The following is a 22,807-nucleotide window of genomic DNA, read 5'->3' on the forward strand; positions in this document are numbered from 1 at the left end:
CCCCATGACTGGCCAAAAAAAAAAAAATGCTGAATAAAAAAATTAAAATAAAGGCTGGAGTGTGGCTCAACTGGTAGAGTGCCTCCTTAGCAAACAAAAGAATCTGAGTTCAAATCCCCAGTCTTGCCAACTAATTTAAGAATATATTAATCTATACCCAAGGAACAAAAGGAATACATAAGCCAATGAATGTTCATGTATTATAAACCATGAGTTCTGACTTACCCAGTTTTGTGTACTTGAGAAAGAAAGCAAAAGTATAGAGGTAGGAGAGATAAGGGGGTAAGGAAGGAGGAAGGGAAAAAGCAAGGGAAGATGAAGGAAAGAGATGAGGAGAAGAAGAGAAGGAAAAAAAGAAAAAGGAGAGGGGAGAAAGAACTAGAAAAATGTTTCCATGTACAATTTGTGTGTGTGTGTGTGTGTGTGTGTGTGTGTGTGTGTGAGACTGTACTGGGGCTTGAACTCAGGGCCTGGGCATTGTCCCTTAGCCTTTTTTGCTCAAGGCTGGCACTCTACAGAATTACAGCTCTACCAAAAGGTGATTAATTGGAGATAAAAGTCTCACAGCCCTGATTAGGCTGGATTTGAACCCTGATCCTCAAACCTCAGCATCCTGAGTAGCTAGGATTTATAGGCATGAGTTGCCAGTGGCCAACTCCATCTGCAAAAATTTTAACCTGGGCAATCCAAACTACCAAGAGGTAGCTAGAATCAGAGATGAGCATTTCATGGCCTCACACTGCCATCCAACAATATGGTCAACACGTGGCTTATAAACCTATTAGTCTAACAAGAAAGTAGCCGTGAACTTCCGGGCTGGGGAGCAGGAGTGGGGCGGGTTTAGCAGCAGCCACTGCAGCTCGGGGGTGGGGGATGGCTTGGGTCCACAGGAGCCCCACACCTAACTGTGCATCTACACTGTGTCCCACAGCCCAAGTCAGAACCCAGATCCCTTCCGGCTGCCCTGGCCTGTGGCTGGCTGGGTCTAAACCTGCAAACCTGCCGCTCCCTGCCTGAGCCTCAGGCGTCAGACCAGGGAGCAGCTGCAGAAACCGATGCCTGAGCCTCAGTGGGGCTGGCCTGGCTCATCATCCCAGGAGTCCTAAATACTAGGTGGCTGGCCCCACCCTGGCAGCAGTGCTGGCTCACTCAGAGGACCAGTGACTCATCCTTCCCCCCTCCCTGCTCCGGCCCTGGTGCCCCTCACCCTCCCCATGACCCTTGTCCACACCTCAGGAACCTTCTAGTTCCCGCCCAGCCCTTTACCTGACTCCCCTTAACTCTGATCCCATACCCCCAGTGCTTAAGACTTCTGTGAACAGGGCCTGACCACTCTGTGCTTCCTGCATGCTTAAGCACCCCGGGTCAATTAAGGGATGGATGGGGTCAGAGCAAAGGGAGAAACTGAGGGAAGTCTGGGACAGAAGTGGGGAGTGTGCCAGTGCAGGGTATCATGGGCATTGCACAGGTAAGCCTGGGTGCTTTCCTCTGCAGCCAGAAGATGGCAGACTGAACTGTCCCCCTTGAACTGCTGGGGCCTGGGCCCCGCCTGGGAAGTGGGGACTGTGACAGGCTGCTCAAGTCCCACTGTGGGAACCAAAAGTGTCTTTGGCCTAGGTTTTCCCAGTCTGTAAAAGCTTTTTCTGTCTGTACAACACAGTACTTTGTGTGTGTGTATACGTGTGTGTGTGTGTACGTGTGTGCTGGTACTGGAGCTTAAACTCAGCCTGCTGTCCATTAGCTCTTTTGCTTGAAGCTAGCGCTCTACCACTTAAGCCACAACTCCACTTCTGGCTTTTCGGTAGTTCATGAGAGATAAGTGTCTCACAGACTTTCCTGCCAGGCTGGCTTGGAACTGTGATTCTCAGATCTCAGCCTCTTGTGTGTAGCTGGGATTATAGGCGTGAGCCATTGGCACAAGGGCAGCACTTTTATCTCTTTTCTCTTCTTTCCCTCCTCCTTTCTTTCCTCCCTCCCTTCCTTCTTTCCCCCCATTCCCCCTCCTCTCTCTCCCCCTTTCTCTATCACTTTTTTTTTTGTCCAAGATTGGGACTCAACCTTGCTATTTGACACTTGCTTTTGCTCATTTGCTCTACCACCTGAATCATGCCTCCAACCCCTGAGCACTTCGATTTAGATGTCATAGTCTCTTCTCGTGGTCAGAAGGAGAGAATAAATAAGGCTCAGAGGTTCTAGGACTTGCTCAAGGTCACACTGGCAGCTAGTGGCATGGTCAAGGGTGGGCCTCAATTAAGAGACACTTCAATGCCCCAAGAAGCAGGCTATGCACTCTTGCTGGGCTCACTTTCCCCGATTCAGCAGTGAGAGAGTACGACTCAACTTGCTGGGGACTCCTTCTAAACAGGGAGAGCAGGGAGAGCAGGGAACGGCTTCCCTTCCCTCTGGCTTCATGACCCGACAGCTGCGTATGTACAGACGCTCTGTGGTTTACGAAGCACATTCCCATCCCTATCTCACACACTCTCGTAATAATCTTGTGAGGTATTCAGGATTATATCATCCGATAACTTAGCACGTCCCACAAAACACTGCTTTCCTCTCTAGCTGTTGCAGGTAATTCTGTGTTAACTAACGCAATCATGAGGGATCTTCTGTATTCATAATGGAAACCCAAAGCATCCCCCTCCACTTTTCTCATCTTCCTCCCCAGGAAGGGGGAAGGAAGGTGGGAGGATGAAGACTCTCCACCACCCACAGGTCAGACTGGGCAGAGTAGACCAAGGCTTTCCAGTCACACAGCAAGGCTGTGCCAGCTGGGAGATGAACCCAAGATTTCATGTCCCAGCCCTTGATCCCACACTGAGCATCTGCCAACATTCCTTGGACAAGCCTGTATCTGCCTCCAAGGCCACCAGCACTCTGTTGCTCTTGAATTAATGGCAGCCAGTTGATACAACCTCCAAAAGGCTGGGACCCGGGATCAGCACTGAAGTATCCTAACTGCTGAGGGGGTGTCAAGGCTACTGCAAGGACAGGACAGTCTGCCCATCATGTACACTGGGCACTTCCTTTGCCACCCCCCTACATGTGCCAACTAATCAACCTTCAGTGGATGGCAGCTTCCTGACCTCATAAACTCCTTTCTCTCCAACTTCCCTACTCAAGTCTTAGATTTTTTTTTTTCAAGGGGGGGGGGGGGGGAGGAGAGAAGAGGGTCTGGTCCTGGGGCTTGAACTCAGGGCCTGGGCACTGTTCCTGAACTTTTTTTGCTCAAGGCTGGCGCTCTATCACTTGAACCATATTTTCACTTCTGGCTTTCTGGTGGTTAAGAAGAGATCAGCGTCTCACAGACTTTCCTGCCTAGGCTGGCTTCACACTGCTACCCTTAGATCTCAGCCTCCTGAGTAGCTAGGATTACAGGCGTGAGCCGAGTCTTTTAAGATATAGCTGCAGACAAAATATATTTAACCTGTCTTTACACAGCTTCATGTAAGAGAATAAAGACGGGAAAGCCCCATGGTTCTCTCTAACCAGAGACTAAGCCCAGCAGGAGTGGCCAGCTCAGTAACACCCTCAAAGTTCATAGGGGGCTTTGCTTAGGGCAAGCCCTACCTTCAGAAAGCCTGGCCTCAGCTAAGCCTGGGAGAAAGCTGCCTCCCACCCCCGAGTTGTGGGGCTCAAACTCTGGGCCTGGGCGCTGTCCCTGAGCTCTTCAGCTCAAGGCTAGTGCTCCACCACTTGAGCCACAGCGTCACTTCCAGTTTTCTGGTGGTTTATTGGTGGTAAGAGTCTCATGAACATTCCTACCCAGGCTAGCTTTGAACCACAATCCTCAGATCTCAGCCTCCTGACTAGCTACGATTACAGGTATGAGCCACTATGTCCCACCTACTTTGCATTTTTTAACTCTCACTTCCAACACGTTAGCCAGGTCATCTTGTTACACCTGTGTGTCTAGATGAGGGGAAAAATATCCCAAGGGCAAGAGTCCCAAGCCTTCCTGACCCTGATCCCAGATCCTGAATTCTGTACCCCACCAGGGCCGTCTCCAGGCAGTGAGTTTCAAGGCACAAGCTGCAGGCCTCTGCACCTTTATTTCTCTTCTAAAATCGCACTGACCTTTTGCCTCCAGTTGCCTGACAGTTTCTGAATTCCACTGGACCACATGTGGGATTGACTGGTGGCCAGTTATTTATGATGTAGAAAAATGCTCATGACAGTGTTGGGTAGGGAAAAAATTGAAATCGTTTGATAGTCAATATGTTCCATATGTATGTATGTATGCATGAATGTATATACTATGTTGCTATTGGGGCTGAAACTCAGATCCTTGCACTCTTGCTTAGCTTTCTTCTCTTAAGACTAGTGCCCTACCACTTGAACCATATCTCCACTCTGTCTTTTTTGCTGGTTAACTGGAGATAGGAATCTCACAGACTTTTTCTGCCCTGGCTGGTTTTGAATAGGATCCTCAGATCTCAGCTTCCTAAGAAATATAGGTATTAGCCACCAGCATCCAGCCAAGATTTTATTTTTTAAAATGTCAAGTTTTGCTGGGTGCTGGTGGCTCCTGCCTGTTTGACTTAAGGATCACAATTTGAAGCCAGTTTGGGCAAAAAGTCTGTGAGGCTCCTCTCTTCAATAAACTACCAAAAAGACAGAGTAGGAACTATGGCTCAAGTGGTAGAGTGCTAGCCTTGAACAAGAGCAACCAAGTCCTGAGTTCAAGCCTCAGGACTCCCCTGAGTATAGATTAAACTGGGTAGAGTAGTGCATGTCTGTAATACCAGCAACTCAGGAAGCTAAAGGCAGCATGGCCATCAGTGCCCAGGAATCAGAGACCAGCCTAAGCAACTAAGTAAAACCCTGTCTCTCATATATACACATACGTGTGTATATATATATATATATATATATACACGTATATATACACATACATATGTGTATACATATACATATATATATATATATATCTCACATATAAAAGACTAAAAAACATAGCAAAATATCCCTGGTTTTAAAGCAATTTTTTTCTGAATTTCCCAAATTTTTCTGGAATGATCTTGAATAGAAACTCTATGGAGCTCAGACTGTGGAGTCTTAGAAGCAATGGTTTGAATGTTATGCCTCCCACTTAGTAGCCGTGGGAACCTGGATAAAGTATTTTCTCTTGGAGTCTTAGTTGCGTTTTTTGAAAGGGAGGAAGGCATGACACCTTCCTTATAGGGCTGTCACAAGGAGGAAATGAAATCACACAATGTTAGCATCTCTCTTGGTGGGTGACAGTAAGTGCTTAGTGGATGTTAGATTTTATTTGTATTGCTTTTGTGCTTAGGGAGAAAGTAAACATCTTTAAAAAAAGAAATAGTCACTTGGCTGAAAATTCACTACTTGCATTAAAGGACACTTAGAAAAGACCAAAATACCTCCTGGAAGCGCAGTGCCTCGGGAAGCAACTAGAGCAGGAACGATCAGGAACTGACTGTTCCATGCACCTATGAAAATGAAAGGTCTAGAAGGGTAGGGGGCAAGGAAGGGGCAGTGACCATGAGAAACACAAAGCCAATGAAAGGAAATATAGATGGTTGTTATTTTTCTTTTGGTGTTGGGGACTGAACCTGAGGCTAAATCTATAAGCTACTACTGAGCTACATCCAACCCTAGATGGTTTGGAGGAGGGGGGAAAATGCACAAACTAGCTGGGTAAGCTGGGTGTTGGTGGCTCACATTTGTCATCCTAGCTATTCAGGAGGCTGAGGTCTGAGTGTTGTGATTCAAAGCCAGCCAGGGCAGAGAAGTCCATGAGATTCATCTCCAATAAACCAGCCAAATGCTGGAAGTGGAGAGGTGGCTCGAGTTGTAGACCAGTGAAAAAGCCAAGTGAGAGCCACAGACCCTGAGTTCAAGTCCCAGTCCTGGCACCACAAAGAAGACAAAATTTAAAAAGCTAAAAAAAAAAGATTGATTAAACTATAGAGTAAGTGTAGGTATACAAGCCAGGAAGTAGAGGAAGAACAGGGAGGTCTTTTGCTTGGTTGGGGCATTATTAGAGGACTTATAGTTGAGGGCTCAGATAGGATAACTAGGGGTCCAAGTAGCTTAAACAGGCTCAAGTTAGCTCCAAGTTAGACAAGGGGCTTTTGGATGAACCTGTGTATTGGGCCAGACCAGGAAGCTTTGCAAAGCAACTGTTTACAAGAACAGGTGCATATGAGAAGCTAAGTGCACCCAACAGAGCAAATGAGCCCATTTCCAGACCATCAACCTTATCCTAGGTGCCCTGGCCTCCACCTTTCCAACCTCTATTTTCCCTATTCTAGGTCTGCACATTCACATGGCTGCAAGACTGGGCAGACAACAAAACACAGAGGCAGGCTGAGCACCCAGCAGCAGGGTGGACTGCGTGGTGGAGGAGAAACTGCACGCCCATCTGAAGGGAGCAGTGGTTACCTAGCTCCTGCTGACCGTTGCCATGGAAAAAAGGTAGGCTGATAGCATCAGGGCTTCTGGGTTTTGGAAAGAAACAAGAAATTTGGGTTTTGATGTGAAATCTTCTTACTTTTAAATTTTTGTAACCAACTATAATTAATCTGCAGGGTTGTTTGGGTAGGAGGAAGCAGCATGGTAAAAGTTGAAATGCCCTTGAAGTACAATTTACACAGACTATTCATTTTCCGTTTGTGCAATTTGGAATCTGGAAAGGTTTAGTGAGTTCTTAAAGGTGATAGAGTAGATGAAATGGCTCAAATCCCAGGTTTCTGATTCCTCATCTGGAACTCATGCCACTAGAACATTTGGCTGCCATTAGGAAAGATTGGCAAAAGAAGATAAGCTATTGAGCAAAGATGATAATTCTGAGAAAAAAAAGTTGTAGAGGGGCTGGGAAGGTGGCTCAGTGGTTGAGCGCTTGCCTTGCATGCCTGAGGCCCTGGGTTCGATTCCTCAGCACCACATAAGCAAAAAGAAAAAAGCCAGAAGTGGCGCTGTGGCTCAAGTGGTAGAGCGCTAGCCTTGAGCTGAAGAGCTGAGGGACAGCGCCCAGGCCCAGAGTTCAGGCCCCACGACTGGAGGCCCCCCCCCCAAAAAAAGTTGTAGAGTTTCTACTTATTTATCTGTCTACCTACCTGTTCATCTACATAACCATCCACCCATCCTCCCATCCATCCACCTACCCACACATCCACTGGTCCATCCATCCATCCGTCCATCCTTTACTGATCATCATGCTATGAACCAAAGACTGCTAAACACTGGCTACTAAAGGACCACTTCTCCTTTCTACTTGAAAGTAGCTTGCAGGATGGTGCGTGGGTTTTGTAAAACTGCTGCATTCCAGCAACCATTCTGCCATGGCCTGCCTACGTGAACTCCCCGCTAAGATTCACATCCTTGTCTGAAAGTCACTTCCTCTGAAAGCATCTTCCAATGCTGGATGCTTCTATACCTTAGAAACAGAGGGGACTGGAGTATTCCTCCACTCCCAGAGAGCCTTAAGCCTTGAAGTGACCTACTGGAAACAAGAACAAGATGGCGCTCAAGGCTAATTCCCTTCCAGCATGCATTACCTTGACCAAGGTGCCACTTCACACCAGCCACGTCTCTGTGTGGGCGTACAGGGACATTCCAACCTAAGACTCTCTTGCTTGTTTATCCACTTGTCTGTTCAGTTCCAGTGCCAGCTGGCAGCCAATCTGGTGACCAAACAGTGGATGGCTCTCTTGGGCCATGATAGCGTCTAAAAAAGTGAGAGCATCATTGCTTAGTCTGACTCCCTCCATCAGCAAGAGTTTGCCCACCACTGGCTCTTACAGAATCCATTCCTGGAGGAGGAATGCAAAGTGAGAGCAAACAAGACAAGGTGGTTACACTTCTCCATCTTCCCCTCACTTTATCTGGCTAAGACTTGTAGCTCAGTTATCAAGAACAACCTTAGAATTGGCACCAAAAGGATAACCTGATGTTTGGAAGGGGGAAAAAAAATGGAGCCCCTGGTCCAGCCCTGCAGGTGCTCTGCTAGAGAGCTGCAGGAATCTGCAGCCCCTGGGTTTTTCAGCTATCAGGAACATTTCCGTTAATGCACTGAGTCCAGAGGTTAGCAGGGGACAGGTGGACAGGCTTGATGCCATGATCTTTGAGGAAGAGAGAAATGCAGCGGTAGAAGAGGAAATATCAAAAATTGAAGCACCTACTCTGGGCCAGACCTCCAAAACATGTATGAGTCTTTAAGTTGCACATGGACACACATCTGACCAGACTTGAGGCCAGTTCCACCTGACTCCCCTAAACCTGTGTTCTTCCAGAATAATCAGTTGCTGCTGGTATTAAGGAGAACTTGGTCATTTGGAACCCAGGAACATGCTACAGACAAAAATATTCAAAGACATTCAGGATTTGGTCAATTCTGATTCTTGGGGTGGAAAACCCTGTGGAAATAGGCATACTTTCTCTGTCACTATGGGACCTCCCTATTCTTCTTCCAAGTGCCAGGAAATAGGTTTTCCTGTTAGGGCTCCCCCAATTACAAAATAGGAAACAGGGGGAATCTAGCGCCAGACTTTCCTTAGACTTTTTTACATTGATTTACTTCCTAATGCCCACCCCACCCCCCATAAAAATAGACTTTGGGGTCAGGGACAAGAAACATATCCAAAAGACACTGTACTTACTTTAGTGGGCTATTCTCTAAGGCTAGAAAAATGTCTTTCTTCCCTGATTTGGGGAAAGCCTATCTGAAAGTTTTTGTTTGTTTCATGGCTTTATTTTTTTGCAAAACTTAGGGGTCAAACCAAGGGCCTGATGCATGCTAGGCAAAGTGTCCTACCACTGAGTAACACCCCCAGTACTGCAATGGATTTTTAGTGCCAGGACTGTTTTAAGCTCAATGGACAAAAATGATTTAGATCCTTGTGCTAAGGACACATATATTTTTGGGAGGCAGCATGGCACAGGCCTTGGTGTCAGGTGGATCTGGGTCAGCTCTCAGCCTCAATCAGCCAGATGACTTCTGGGAGGGAGCTTGACCTACTTACCTGTAAAATGGGTACAATAACATGTTGGCATGTTAATAAAGGGTCGTAAGGATTAAAGATAATTGCGACAGAATGCCTAGCACATGGACATGGTGGTGCATGAAGGCCAGCCTGGGCTACACAGCAAGAACTTAAAACAATCCGGACACTTAGTAAGTCTCAGAAAAGCAAAATAAACAAACAAGTAAAAACAAACAAACCACCATCACCACCACCACCACCACCAAAACCCCAAATAACTAGGTACAGTGGGTCACACCTGTAATGACAGCTATTAGAAGGCAGAGATCTGGAGGATCACAAATAGATGCCAGTTAACAAGAACCCATTTCAACCAAAAAAAAAAAAAGCTAGGCACAGTGGTGTATGCCTGTCATCCCAGCTGTGTGGGAAGCATAAATAGGAAGATCTGGCAAAAAGCAAGTCCCCATTTGTACAATGACAAAAGCAAAAAGAGGTAAGAGGTGTGACTTAAGCTGTGGATTACCTATCCCCCAAAACTGCCAAACAAACAAACCTCAAAAAAGGAAAACAACAACAACAACAAAAACAAGATCCCAAGACCGAACTAAAATGAACAAACCCATAGATTTTGGAATAAATTGTTTCCTCTTAATTTAGAGGTCTCAGCCTGGGAAACCAGTGTCCTAAAGACACTGATGAGCCCATGCTGATGAGCCCACGTGGATATGAACCCAACTACAGTCCTTTTCCCATCCAGGAACACCTGACCCCACATGCACCCCATAAGCCCCAGTGGATGAGATAGGCCTGGGTGGCCATGTCTGACTAGGCTCCACCCTCTGCCAAGAGTTCCCAGGTAACTGGAGCAGGGGAGGACAATCCACATTTCTGAGGATTTGGACTCAGAGCTTGAGGGAACTGATATGGAGCACTAGACATGGACGAAGCAGCTGAGCCTGTGGGTGTGGACAAAGCTGCAGAAGTCCAGAGAAGACATGGCCTTGTGTGGGGATAGTTTCCCAAAGTGCTCTGTACCATTTCCCTGCAACTTTGTTCTTTTCTCCTGCTCCTCTAAGTGCAGGAGAGTTCCTGTTCCTATAACCAGATGATCTAAGACAAATCCTATACCTGTCTCAGAAGGTGGTTGTTGTGACATAATTGAAAAGCAGCTGGCGTTAAGCCGACATTCAATAAATGCTGTTGAGTCTCTCCATGTTTTTGTCAGCTAGTCAGTCAGCAATAGAGAGAGGAAATCCATAAATAGGTTAGACTAGGGCTGTTCCTCGGTCTTGTTTTATGAATATCTTTATGAATCTATAAAATGAAGATGGATGAGTATTGGCTTCTTTGTTGACTGGGAATAGGAAAAGAGATTATTTGAATTTCATTCTGAACACACAGTGAACATGGACTCAGATTAAGACGTCTACTGCTGTCGTTATTTAAGGCACAAGTGTTGTCTTGGGTCTTGTGTGCTTGTGTAGACGTGGTAAGAGCAGGATGGGGCACAGGGAGTGAGACAGAGAAGGATGCTCTGGGGAATGGGGTCACAGGGATGGGCAGTAGACAGGAGGGACTGGATGGAGAGTGCAGGGGAGAAGAGGGAGGCACAGTAAGCTATCCCTGTATGTAACACCTGCATGTTAATGAAATGTTTTTATCTTTCATCCTCTCTCCCCCCTCCTCCCCTCCGCTTCTTTCCTTCCTTCCTTCCTTGCATCCTTTCTCTTTGGTGCTGGTACTGGGGCTTGAACTCATGGCCTCACTCTCTCCTTTTCACTCAAGGCTGGCTCTCTACCATTTGAGCCACAACCCTACTTCCAGCTTTTTGGTGGTCAATTGGAGGGAAGAGCCTCGTGGGCTCTTCTACCTGGTCTGTCTTTGAATCTCAATGGTTAGATCTCAATCTCCGAATAGCTTGGATTCTAGACGTGAGTCAAATATAGTTTCTAGAAGAGAAAACTGAGGTTCAGTAAACATATGTCCAGGATGTACTGTTCAAAGCTGAATCCACTCCTTCATACAACACTGCCTCCAAAAGAAGGGTGGAGGGGCTGAAGAGAAAAGCAAGGGCTGGAGGAGAAAAACTGGAGGCTTCCTGGAAATTGACTTTTGATTCCTATATACCCTTTCTGGGCATCCCAGAGATGTTGCATCTGTCTCCTCCATCAGAGGATCCAGACATGGCAGGAGTTTTAGCCAGGCAATGCTGAGATCTCATCCTGAGGAATGACTCCACCAGGCTGGACACACACCCAGCTTCAGCACCACAGCCTGGTCCACAAGGAGTCTTTCTCTAGCAGAGGGCAGGGCTAGATCCTTCACCTTGCCTCAGCCCCTAGTAGCCCCCAGGGGCCCAGCAGTGGAATCTAAAGCCCTTCCCAGCTCAGGGGTGTCTTAACTCCCTGAAATCAGGAGTTAACTGTGCTCACCAGACAAACAAAGGGAAATTCTTGGGAACATTGCCACAGCAGGGGCCTTGCACAGAAAAGGCTTCCCTGAACTGCAGGCCAGCCCCTATGCCCCTCCCGGCCTCTTGGGGAACCACTTCTCCCCAGCCCAATACAGCGGTTGACATATGGTCTGCACTCATTTCACATCCATTGAATAAATACAGGAGTGAACGAGCAAGCATATGAATGACAGCTTGGCTGTCGCCATATAAAATCAGCACACGCTGTCACACTAGGGTGGCCCCGCCCTGTTGACTCCTAGACCCCAAACCAGGGCCGAGTCGAGTCAGTGGTCAGTCTGGCTTAGTCAGCTGGCAAGAAAGAAGTGAAGATCTTCCCCTCTGCACTTCCTATGACCTTGTAAAAGAGCCACGCCCAGAGGAAAGGGCAGGGCCAGGGATACCCAGGCAGGAGGAAGGCCCTGCCCACCCCTTCCCAGGATGCCTGCTTCCCCCTCTCGATTGCTCTCTGATTTCTCCCAGCTCAAAAGCTCCCTGTGTGAGAATAACTGGAGAAGCAGAAACCCAGCTCCACTGGACGCTGTGTGGAAGAGGGCGGTACCCAGAAGTCTTCTCATCTACATTTTCTCCAGTGCTAATAATGATCTGGACAGTTAATAATCCAAGCAACCCTGTGCTGTGTCAGCATCCTGGCTTTACAGTTTCCAGCATCTTTCTTCAACATGTTCACAACACATGACCACCTGCACCACACATCTTCCTCCAAGGGGCAGGAATGGCTCTCCACGTGAGGCGGGGAGAGACGCTGGGTACCAGGGAGGTTTGGTGATGATCTGGGTTCCAGCCCTGGCTATGTCCCCATGTCCTTAGGCAAATCTCTAGGTTTCAGTTTGCTCATTTGTGAAAAAAGGAAATGGAACTGATTTTCCAATTTGGTCCATATCTCACATGCTGGCTCAACAAAATAAGCCATCCCCCGTCGCCCTCCTGTCAACCCAGAGCCTGAAGACTGACCTGCCTGTGCAGTGTGCAAGGTCAGAAAGCTCCTGGATGTTCAGAGGCCAGCTGTGCCTGGCCTCAAATTCTAACAGATGCCGACGAGTGTGCCCCACACAGACGGCAGTGGTACAGACGGCAGGGAGGACACATCATCCTAATGGCACCATGAGAGCAGGCAGCCAGCCAGCCGGCCGCAGCTGAGGCCAGATGCCATCCCGCCCGCGACACAGGCGGCGCTCGCTGGCTCAGACAGGTCTGGAGCCAGTCCAGTGGTCCAGCGGGTGGAAGTCTACAGCCTCCCTCACCTGCCAGAGCCTCTGACTCTCCATCATGCTCAGGCACGGAAGGCAGCAGTGCAGTATTCCCTCCAACCTCTCCTTCCCCTCACCACCCTTCCATCCATCTATCCTGCTCCTCCTCCAAAGCCTGTTTGGGATCATCTCCTCCAAGAACCATTTCCAGCTTAATCCTGCTAAATTCTGGTTGGTCCATTCCCACAAACACTTCTTCAAGCTCCCAGCATTCCCTAAGGAAGTACTAGGGTCCTTGGGTCCTGTGTGGCTTCAAGTGAGTAGGAGGGGGGGCGGGTGGGGGGGAGGAGGAGGAGGAGGAGGAGGGAGAGAGAGAGAGAGAGTGTATGTGTGTGTGTGTGTGTGTGTGTTCTGAATCCTATCCGCCACTAGATTTGGGGAAAAGAGAGGGGATGGGTTGGGAATTAAAAGTTTCCTTTGGCCTTAGCTGCAAACACAAACAGCCAGGCATTCAGGACAGAGGAATAATTGGGAATAGATGCATGGCGTGTTCCTCTACCTTTGGCCAGTTCCAGGAAGGCTTGTGAGAAGATCTCAATCAGAGTCTGTACACGGGCTTGGGCTACTTGTCTATTTCCAGCACCAAAAGTCTGGATTGAGAGACAAGGCCCGCTGGCCTAGTAGTTGGCAATTTTACACAATTTCTCCTAATGCAGTCCACAGTTCAGATGAAGATCTAACCTCTCCGGACTATAGCACTGAATAAAATCCTTAATTCCTAATGTCTAATAATGTTAATGGCAGGTTGAACCATATGAAGTCACCTTTTATTGGCTGAAAATGGTAGCCTATTGGCAGTTTCATATGGTTTAACCAAATGACTCTCTGAGGGCTCATGTCCCTTAAAAGAGACAGCAAGCTGAGTGAGGACCTTACCTCTAGCTGGAACTTTTAGCTCCCGTTTTAGAACAGGACAGAACCATGACCTTGGAAATACAGAATTAAGTACTTCCTCAGGGAAGTTCTTCTTCCCAAATTTCAAGAAATGCAGGTCCTTTCTGGACTCCTCTCATGGTAGAAGATAGAAGACTAAGGCGCAGATTGCTCAGCACCACTCTAGATTCTAGGGTAAATAGGGTTTATCTTAGGAGTTTGGGCCTTGAGGCTTTTGCGTCAGAAATGGTATCCCCATCCTCCGGCAAGGTCAGACAGCACATAGAGTCTAGATCTGGACTGGGGACATTGCTCAAGTAATAGAACACCTGCCTAGCAAGTATAAGACCCTGAATCAGACTCCAGTAACATTAGAGAGAAAGACCAATAGAGACAGAGAGAATGCCCAGCATTGGTCATAGTCCCTCACCCATGGCAGTCCCACAGCCCTGGGAACAAGCCCCTCTCTGTCTATTCCCCTTCCAATGTCTGTCTGTCTTGCTCCAGCAGGCTCCTGGAAAGACAGAAGGGAAAGACTGAAGGATCCATAGCTCTGTCCTATATGAAGAGTCTTTTTTTTTTTTTTTTGGGGGGGGGGTCCGGTCATGGGGCCTGAACTCTGGGCCTGGGCACTGTCCCTCAGCTCTTCAGCTCAAAGCTAGCACTCTACCATTTGAGCCACAGTGCCACTTCCGGCTTTTTTCTTTTTGCTTATGTGGTGCTAAGGAATCGAACCCAGGGTCTTGAGCATGCAAGACGAATGCTCTACCACTGAGCCACCTTCCCAGCACATGAAGAGTCTTAAGTAACACTGGGCCTAACCCCAGGATTTGCAGGAAGAGAGGAGAACATCCCTGAAACCCTATCTCTCTCCAAAGCCAGAACCAGGCTGGGGGAGGGGGGAATAGCAACAAAATTATTTTGGTTACTAATACACTGTCCTGGCCAAGGGGGTACTGGAAGGTCCAGCTTAGCCAGGTATAAGGCTTTGGGCAGGTCCAGTGAGTTTTTCCTAAGAACCACTTATTTATAAACCTCCAAGGGAACAATCATGGATGCTGAACAACCACCTCTGGCTGTTGATACAGCCCTCTTCTTACAACCTGGGACCATCCTCAAAAAGCATGAGTAATTCTAGAAGCCCTTGGGAGAGTAAGACTTGGGGGATGGATGACAAGAGTCCAGGAATCATCTAGTGTTTTTTCCTGGTGTTGTCCTTGTCTCCTGTCTTAGTATATAAAAATGCCAAACCTCAAATGCTCAAAAGCTAGCCCAACAAACCATAGATCCTTCATTTAGATTAACCAATTTGGATTATTAACACTGCCTGTTCTCTTGTATATATGCAGGCATGCACACTCTTGATGATCTCAAATAACTTGCAGGCACTTTGCCCTAAATACTTCTATGAAATCCCTGAAAATGAGAATATTCCCTTATGAAACTCTTTTACCGTCATCACACCTAAAAAACTTATTGCCTATTATCTAATTCCTCTATTGAAGGGTTCCCAATGGTTCTAGGATTTTGGTGGTGGTGGTGTCTGGCTCAGGATCCAATTATTTTATGTGTTGCATTTGGCTAGAAAGTTTCTACCCTTACCTTTCGAGACACAATTTTTATCTTTTTATGACATCTGCTTTTTTGAAAAGTCTTAGTTAGCTTTTATTTAGACTGGATCACAGTCTTGATTTCTCTTTTGTCTCTCTAAATTAGATCCAAGATAAACTTTTGGGGGGGGGGGGGGTCAGTACTGGAGTTTCTGAACTCGGGGCCTTGCTAGGCCTTGCTAGACAGACTCTCTATGGCCTACCACATCTGTATCCCAAGATGAACTTTTTTTTTTTTTAAACTAGAGCTTTTATTGAAGATTAAGCCTCCTGGGGGAGGTTCAGTTGCTGGTCCCACTACTGCTGAGGCTTGATCACTTGGTTGAGGTGTCAAGTAGTGGATCTTCTTTAAAGATTTTTTTTCTTTTGTCAAGACTTAAATAATGAATTCATATGTGGTGTTCTGGACTAAATGCTTGTGGTAACCCCACCCCTACCTCATACCCAATTCAAAGCATTAGGAAGTGCTATAGGACCTTTGGGAAATAAGATCATGAGGGTGGAGCCCTGAGGAGCAGGGTTAGTGCCTTTCTAAGACATTGGTGGTGACACCATAGTTAATGGTGACTATAGTTAATAATAATGTATATTTTTAAACTTCTGAGAACAGATTTCAAACATTCATGTAACATGTACAAAAGGAAGATAAATATATGATGATGGATATGTTAGTCATCTTGAATTAATAGCTCTAATATATACATATATAGAAGCATCATTCTGGGTACTCTACAAATATGTATCATTATTTTTCAATTAAAAGTTAAGGGAGGGCTGGGAAGGTGGCTCAGTGGTAGAGCGCTTGCCTTGCATGCATGAGGCCCTGGATTCCATTCCTCAGCACCACATAAGCAAAAAGAAAAAAGCCGGAAGTGGCACTGTGGCTCAAGTGGTAGAGTGCTAGCCTTGAGCTGCAGAGCTGAGGGACAGTGCTCAGGCCCAGAGTTCAGGCCCCACGACCGGACCCCCCCCCCAAAAAAAATAAAAACTAAGGGAAAAGAGAGAGCAGCAGTTGAGGGTTGATATGCAGGGCGTGTGGGATAACATGGTAGGACCCCTCTGTACAATTAATGTACACTAATAACAATGATCAAAGGTCAACCCTTCAAGGTCATGTAACAACCGTACAGATATATGAAAACAATCCATTCTCAGAGCAAGTAATGAAGAAGGAAAAGTTTTGGTTTTTTTGAGTCAATGTCTTGCTATTTTGTCCAGACCAGCCTCAAACTCATGATCTTATAGCATCCCAAGTAGCTGGGATTACAGATATGGGCCAACACTTTAACTTTTAAAAAGTTCTGTACTTCTATACCTGATTAGTTGGCATTTGGTTTAACTTTTCCCTTCCTGCTCTCCCTGCCTCCTCTAAACAGGAGGCAGTGGAATCTCTTTTTGTTCACTGTGTTATCATGATCTGTTTCTGAGTGTGGCCCCCATTTGTCTGGAGCTCCTTAAAGTGGCTCTGGTGTGCTCCACAGGAGCTTTCTGGCACAGCCTGGTTCAAACCTTTCCAGTGTTGAATTTGGGTCATTTTCCAAGAAACATTGGTTTCTTCCAGTGGGAAGCAGTACTTGAAAACTCAGGCATGAGGCACTGCTTCCAGCTCTTTCTGGTGTAAGAACCACATGGGCTAGGTGTTGGTGGCTCACACCAGGAGGCTGAAAACTGAGGATTGTGGTCCAAAGCCAGCATGGGCAGGAAAGTCCACAAGACTCTTACCACTAGTAAAGCGGCAAAAAGCTGAAAGTAGAGCTGTTGCTAAAGTGGTAGAGCACCAGCCTTGAGCAAAAAGCTAAGGAACAGAACCCAAGCCCTAAGTTCAGGCCCCAGCACAAGAACAGAAACAAATAACAAAAAAAAAAGAAGCATTACCTTGCATTACATCTTTCCTGGTCTTTGATTGTGTATCTTCAGGATAAATTCCTATGAGTAGGATTGCTGGGTAAATGCACGTATAGTCTGTTAAATATTGCTAATTTAATCTCCTGAGGATTGTGCTAGTTTGCATGCCTGCCACCAATTCTGCAAATCACTGGACCTTATGAAGTGTGAGCAGAGAACTTTCTTTGAACCTAACAGAATGTTGTTAACCTGTGTATCAAACATGGCACTACCCCGAGCCTTCCCTAAATGATGTCAGGAAGGCAACAGAACATGGTTTCATTTGTCCCATTCTAGTTCATCGTTCCCAGCGTTTCCCAGGAGTTTATGTATGAAACCAGAGGAGAAAGCAGAGGCAGAAGACAGGAAAACAACCCATCCCTCCATACCACATTCTCCTCTCCTCTCTCCTCGATCACTCACCCTCATACCCCATTACACAGCCTCTTCCCTGACCAGGAAGACTTGGTTGTGGTTCTAAGAAGTGCCACCTAGTTTCCCTCCTCCATCCAAGTTCATGTGGAGTAGACACTGAAGATGGAGGCAGAAGGAGAATCCTGGCTTTTCTGTTTCACATGCAGAGGAAAATAGGTCAGTGGAACAAGAATGGCCACGTAAGGGAAAGAGGAGGCAGAAAGAGATACTAGCAGAAGACAGAGCACAAATCATTCCATACCATCCACGTGGATGCCATCCTCAGGCCCTGCTCATTCCTCTGACTTACAGAAAAGGGGAAATGAAGCATGCCTTATAGAAAAGAGCATGGAGGTTTTTTAAAAAATTAAAAATAGGGCTGGGGAGTGGCAGAGTGCTTGCCCGGTATGCATAAGGCCCTGGGTTCCAGCTCCACCCGCCTAGCACACACATTAAAAATAGAACTACCATATGATCAAGCAATCCTACCACTGGGTATGTATCCAAAGGAAGTGAAATCAGTGTGTCAAAGAGACATCTGTACCACGTTCACTGGGGAACTACTAACAAAAGCTAAGAGATGGAAACAACTAAGTGTCCATCAGCTGGTAACTGGGTAGAGGGAATGTGGTTCATACGCACTATGGAATATTATTGAGCTATAAGGAAGGAACCAGCCTGTCATGTGGGATAACACTGAAGGAACTGAAAGTCGTGTTAAGTGAAATAAGCCATACACAGATATGTATGGCAAGATCTCCCCTCTTTGGGAAGAGCTAGCTGATCTTCTAGGAGCTGAGCATGGAAGTGGTTACCAGAGGCTGGGGGGGAGGGAGGGAGATGAATAGGGGCTGATCATAGGTCCTAAGAGTTAGGAGAAATAAGTTCTGAGTGGAACTGTGGCTCAAGTGGTAGTCTTGAGCGGAAAAAGCCTAGTAAGAGAGTGAGGTCCTGAGTTCAAGCCCCAGTACTGACACTAGAAAAAAAAAAGGTTCTGGTATTTCACTGAACAATCTCTAGAGACTAAACCATAACTGTCTATTTCAAAAGAGCCAAGAGGTAGTGATTATGAATTTTCGTGACGAATAACATTTACTTTGATTTGCGTGTTACACAATGTGTACATGTATCAAAACTTTCATATGACAATTTAAAATAACTATGAACTATGAACGTCAAGGGGGGAGTGGAGACGGGGGGGGGGGGGGGGGGGGGGGCTCAATTATCCTAGAGAAGGCAGGCCTAGGGCTCTCTCCTGCAAGATCACCATACTTGTTTCTTGTTCTGGGTGGCCAAGAATGAACCTAATTTTTTCTCTCCTTCCTGAGTTTAGAGGCTCTGGAATGTTCTATCCTGGATGGGAAGGGTTGGCTCTTGATGTGGGTGCTGGTTTCCAAGGCCAGGAGCTTGTAACAAAAGCGCCCAGGGCAGAGCAGGAACTGACTGGGAAGTTCAGGTTGAGGCTTGTACTGCTGACAGGGGGCAGAGCTGAGCGGCCCCGCCCCCTTCAGAAAGAGAGTGGGGTGGATGGAGAAGGCTTCCCGACCTTTCTGCCCAGCAACTTAGATGGGCCACCTTAGGCCACCCAGGCCACCGTTGGTCTTCCAGCACCTGTAACCTGGGCAACTTCTAGATGCTTCCCCTTTTGGTTTTCTTCTGACAGTCTCACAGATGGGAGTCAGCCACTCCCCACACCTAACAGTGACTGTGGGGAGCAGGCTTCCTGGTGTGCAGAGGGGAAGCTGAAGATCACAGAGCCAGTTAGGGCTCCCCTCAACACCCCCGGATGTGGATGATACCAGGCTCATCTATGCGGCCCTTCCTTTTCTCAAGTGCACCTTGCTGGGCGCTGGGACTGCTAGGGACTTCACCTTGAATCTAGAGATGCAGAGGTCCCAAAGAAGGACTGGGGCGTGGCAGGCCCAAGGCAGGAAACCCCAGATCCCCAGCTCTGATATCCCCCCACCCCCCACCCCTGCTCTGCAGAAGGGGAGAGGGGGCTGCAAAGGCTGCAGAGGGATGGGGGGCTGTGGGTTTGCTGCAGTGACCCCCCCCCTTCCCAGCCCCTTCTCCCGTGGACCCCTGCGGGGTGAGGATTTCTGCACCATCCTAGGCCCAGGACTCAAGGCCACGGAGCAGGGGCTCACAGGCTTGCCAGCGAGTCGGGAAGCCCTCCCCAAGTCACACTGACACCCAGTCAGGGTCCTGAAAGGAGGAAGGCAGGCTACCGGAACGAGGGAGGGAGTCAGCAGGGGAGGGGCGTGAAGGGCGGAGGCGGAGCTGAGTGATTTCAGGGTTGTACCTTTGCCAGCTGAGGCAGGAAGGATGGGGACTCCCCAGGCAGAGCAGGGATCCCCACCCCTTCCGACAAGGCCATTAATTCCCTCTTGGGGAAGGCCACTTTGCAATGAGGTGGCGCTGTCTAACCTTGGGGTGCGGTGACATCCCTCACCCCACACCTGGAAAGGACAATGGGTTGGGGTGGGGGGCGCCCAGGCCTTCTAGCAGACAGCCTTCCCAGTCTCCCATGGGCTTCTAGCCAGGTCTTTGCTTATTCCTGCAAGCACAAGCACGTGAGCTGGACCTCTAGCTTCACCCCCCCACAGAGAGTCCCTCAGGGCCCAGGACCTGCCCCCTCCCCCAGCACTCTTACCAACAGGCTATCCCCCCTCCTACCCTATACAGCCTCCTCTCCAAGGATAGCCTAGCTCACCAGCAGGGGGTGGGGGGTGGAGGGTGGGGGTGGGGGGTGTAAAAGGTGTGGGGGGGGAGGGTCACAGCCTCTTGGGGACCTTCTCCTAAATCCTCTCCACCCAGTCCCCTTCACCCTTAGTTTCCCTCTCCAAGCCTGTCTCAGCCAGGAATGGCTCAGGTCTCCTCCCTTCCAGGTAAGGGGAACCCCCAGCCAGGAGAGGGTTGCAGCAGGAAGGGCCTGCGGGAGGAAGAGCTCTTTTGGGGAGGGGGGGAGGGCAGTGCAAAGGATGGAGGGAGAGGATGTGAAGACTCCCTGCCAGACACCCCACCCAGAGGAGGCGCTGTAGAATGGGCTTTCGGGCTGTTGTTTTTTGTTTTTCCCTCCCTCCTTCCCTGTATCACAGATGCAGCGGAGTGCTTCTTCATTTGACACCCCACTATCAGGCCAGCAGGCGCCAGCATCATGGCTGCAAGTTATTGGAAATCCGGTAGAAATGCCCAGGAGGGAGGTGCCCCGGGCTGGCCAGCACCTACTCTGCCCAGGAGGAGGCTGGCCAGCCCCTCCCTCACCCTCCACATCTAGGTAGAAAAAGAGCAATGGGTACCCTTGGAGTAGGTGGATGGGTGTGAGGCCTGACCCCTGGTATAAGGGTGCGGCCACCTCCTCCACCAGGAGGGAGCCAAGAGAGTGTGTGTGTGTGTGTGTGTGTGTGTGTGTGTGTGTGAGAGAGAGAGAGAGAGAGAGAGAGAGAGAGAGAGCGCAAGAGCGCAAGCGAGCGCACAAAAGGACAAAATCCCAGCCTTAACATCTAGCTCTCCAGCAAGCCAGTTGGGGGCCCTATCAAGAATGCCTGCCTGCAGCCCACTCCAACCAGCCTCCCAAGTCTCTAGCCTTGAAACAACCAAACAAAACTTTCCAACTTCCACCCTTTCTCCTGCCTCCCCTTGGGGGACGCCCGGAGATGCCCGGGGCGGTGTCCTGAGAGACACTCGTACAGTTGGTTCCGGGGTGCTCACACTCAAACAACAGCAGTACAGGGAACTCCCAGCTTTTTCCACAGCTAATTATAGCCGTCAAAGTCTGAGGATGTTTTGTAAGCAGCAGAGAGGAATTACTGAGGTTTCTCTGTGAAGACATGACATTGGGGCGCTTCAAATCTTCCCCACCACCCCCAACTTCTCCATCCCATCAACCCTCCCGCCCCAGACCCCCCTATTCCCCGGCCCACCCCCATGAAGATCTCTCCCTTGGTTCCCTCCCCTCCTCCCCATCTCTCTTTCCGGCTTTTGAGAAAGGGAACGAACAGACGCGGAAAATATTTTTTGCAACAGTTTTCCATTCTGCGTCTCATTCCCAAGCCAGAGGGGGAGGGGAGGGGAGGGGAGGGGGAGGGCGGACGCAGGGAATTAAAACGCTCCCCCCCCCAGCTCCCTGTGAGTGTGAAAACACATCCCTCCATTTCCCCAGTCAGCCTTCCTCCCCCCCCCCCCCCGCCCCCGGGCCGCGGGCCCGGCGCGACACGAACTACGAGAAGAAAAATACATCACTTGTTTGATCGCGTGGCTGCTCAGAACTGAGGCCGGGGACGAGCGACGGGCGCCGGCGGACCCGTGCACGCGCACACGGATTTCCCACAAACAACCTCCCGCACCGCGACCCGCACCGCAGGGGCCCCAGAGCCCCGCAGCTTCCGCAGCCGCGGGGAGCCGGGCGGAAAGTTTGCCCCCCGCAGCGTCCGGGCGCGCGCCGCCTGCCTACCTCGCCGTCTAGCAGAGGTCCGGGCGTCCGCCGGCCGGACTCTCCGGGCGGGTTTCCATGGAGGGCTGGGCTGGGCGGGGAGCCCCCCCCGCCGGGCTCCCCGCGGGCGGCCGCCGCGCTGGAGGCGCGGGCTCGGCGGCGGCTCCCGCCGGTCCCGCACGGCAGCCCGGGAGTGGGCTGGGTCTCCCCGCCACCCGGCCCTGCCGTCAGACCCGGGGGACCTTCCTGGAAGAGAACGCGTGCGGGGAGCCCGGCCGGCGTGGGGCGCTGTCTCTGCCCGCGCTCTCCCCGCAGCGATGCTTCCCCGGGAAGTTCGCGCGCCCCTTCCCACCCTCCCGCGGCTCCGGACCGTCTCCGCGGCGGCGCTTTCTGAAGAAAACGCTTGTCATGGAAACCGCTCCGGCCAACTCGGGCCAGACTCGGGCTCCCCAGCTCCGCGGGGCGGGGCGGGGCGGGGGCGGGGCCCGGCCGCGGGGGCGGGGCCCGGACGGGGCGGAGCTTGGCGCCGCGCCAGAATATTACTCTGCTCTTAAGGTGGCGCCGCCCGCTCGGCTCTCGGCGGCCACGGCCTCTCGGGGGCGTCTTAAGGGGGCATGGGCCGGACCGGGGAGCCAGGCTGGTTCCTCCCGCGCTGGCGGGTCGGGCGGGCCCTCACTTGTGGAAGGCAGCAGCGCCGGGGTGGGGTGGGTGGACGTGTGGGGTGGATGTGGGCGGCGGTGTTCAACCGTAGCTGCGGGGAAGGGAAATGAAGGAAGCGTCTGCAAACCCTAGGCTTCCTGCAGCTCCTTCCTACCGGCCTGACAGCCTCGGAGACCGCGACCCCGAGCCCCGAGGGGGCCGCGGCCTCGTGGACGTCTCCCCGGCATCCTGCTGCTGTCACTGCTGCTGAGGCGGGG

The 22,807-nt window shown here is 49.7% G+C and overlaps 1 protein-coding gene across 1 annotated transcript in view; it reads right to left on the bottom strand.

Annotated features, from left to right (window-relative positions):
- Atp2b4 (ATPase plasma membrane Ca2+ transporting 4) overlaps nt 1-21,972 on the bottom strand; it is a 108,253-nt gene extending 86,281 nt beyond the window's left edge. The window contains exon 1 of the mRNA XM_042681400.1: nt 21,912-21,972. The gene's annotated coding sequence lies outside the window, so the exon portion shown is untranslated. The remainder of the gene's footprint in view (nt 1-21,911) is intronic.
- Nucleotides 21,973-22,807: the final 835 nt, after the last annotated feature.

This window comes from Dipodomys spectabilis, unplaced genomic scaffold (assembly GCF_019054845.1).
Source record: "Dipodomys spectabilis isolate Male_0828 unplaced genomic scaffold, ASM1905484v1 ptg000069l, whole genome shotgun sequence".
In the NCBI taxonomy this organism is placed as follows: Eukaryota; Metazoa; Chordata; class Mammalia; order Rodentia; family Heteromyidae; genus Dipodomys; species Dipodomys spectabilis.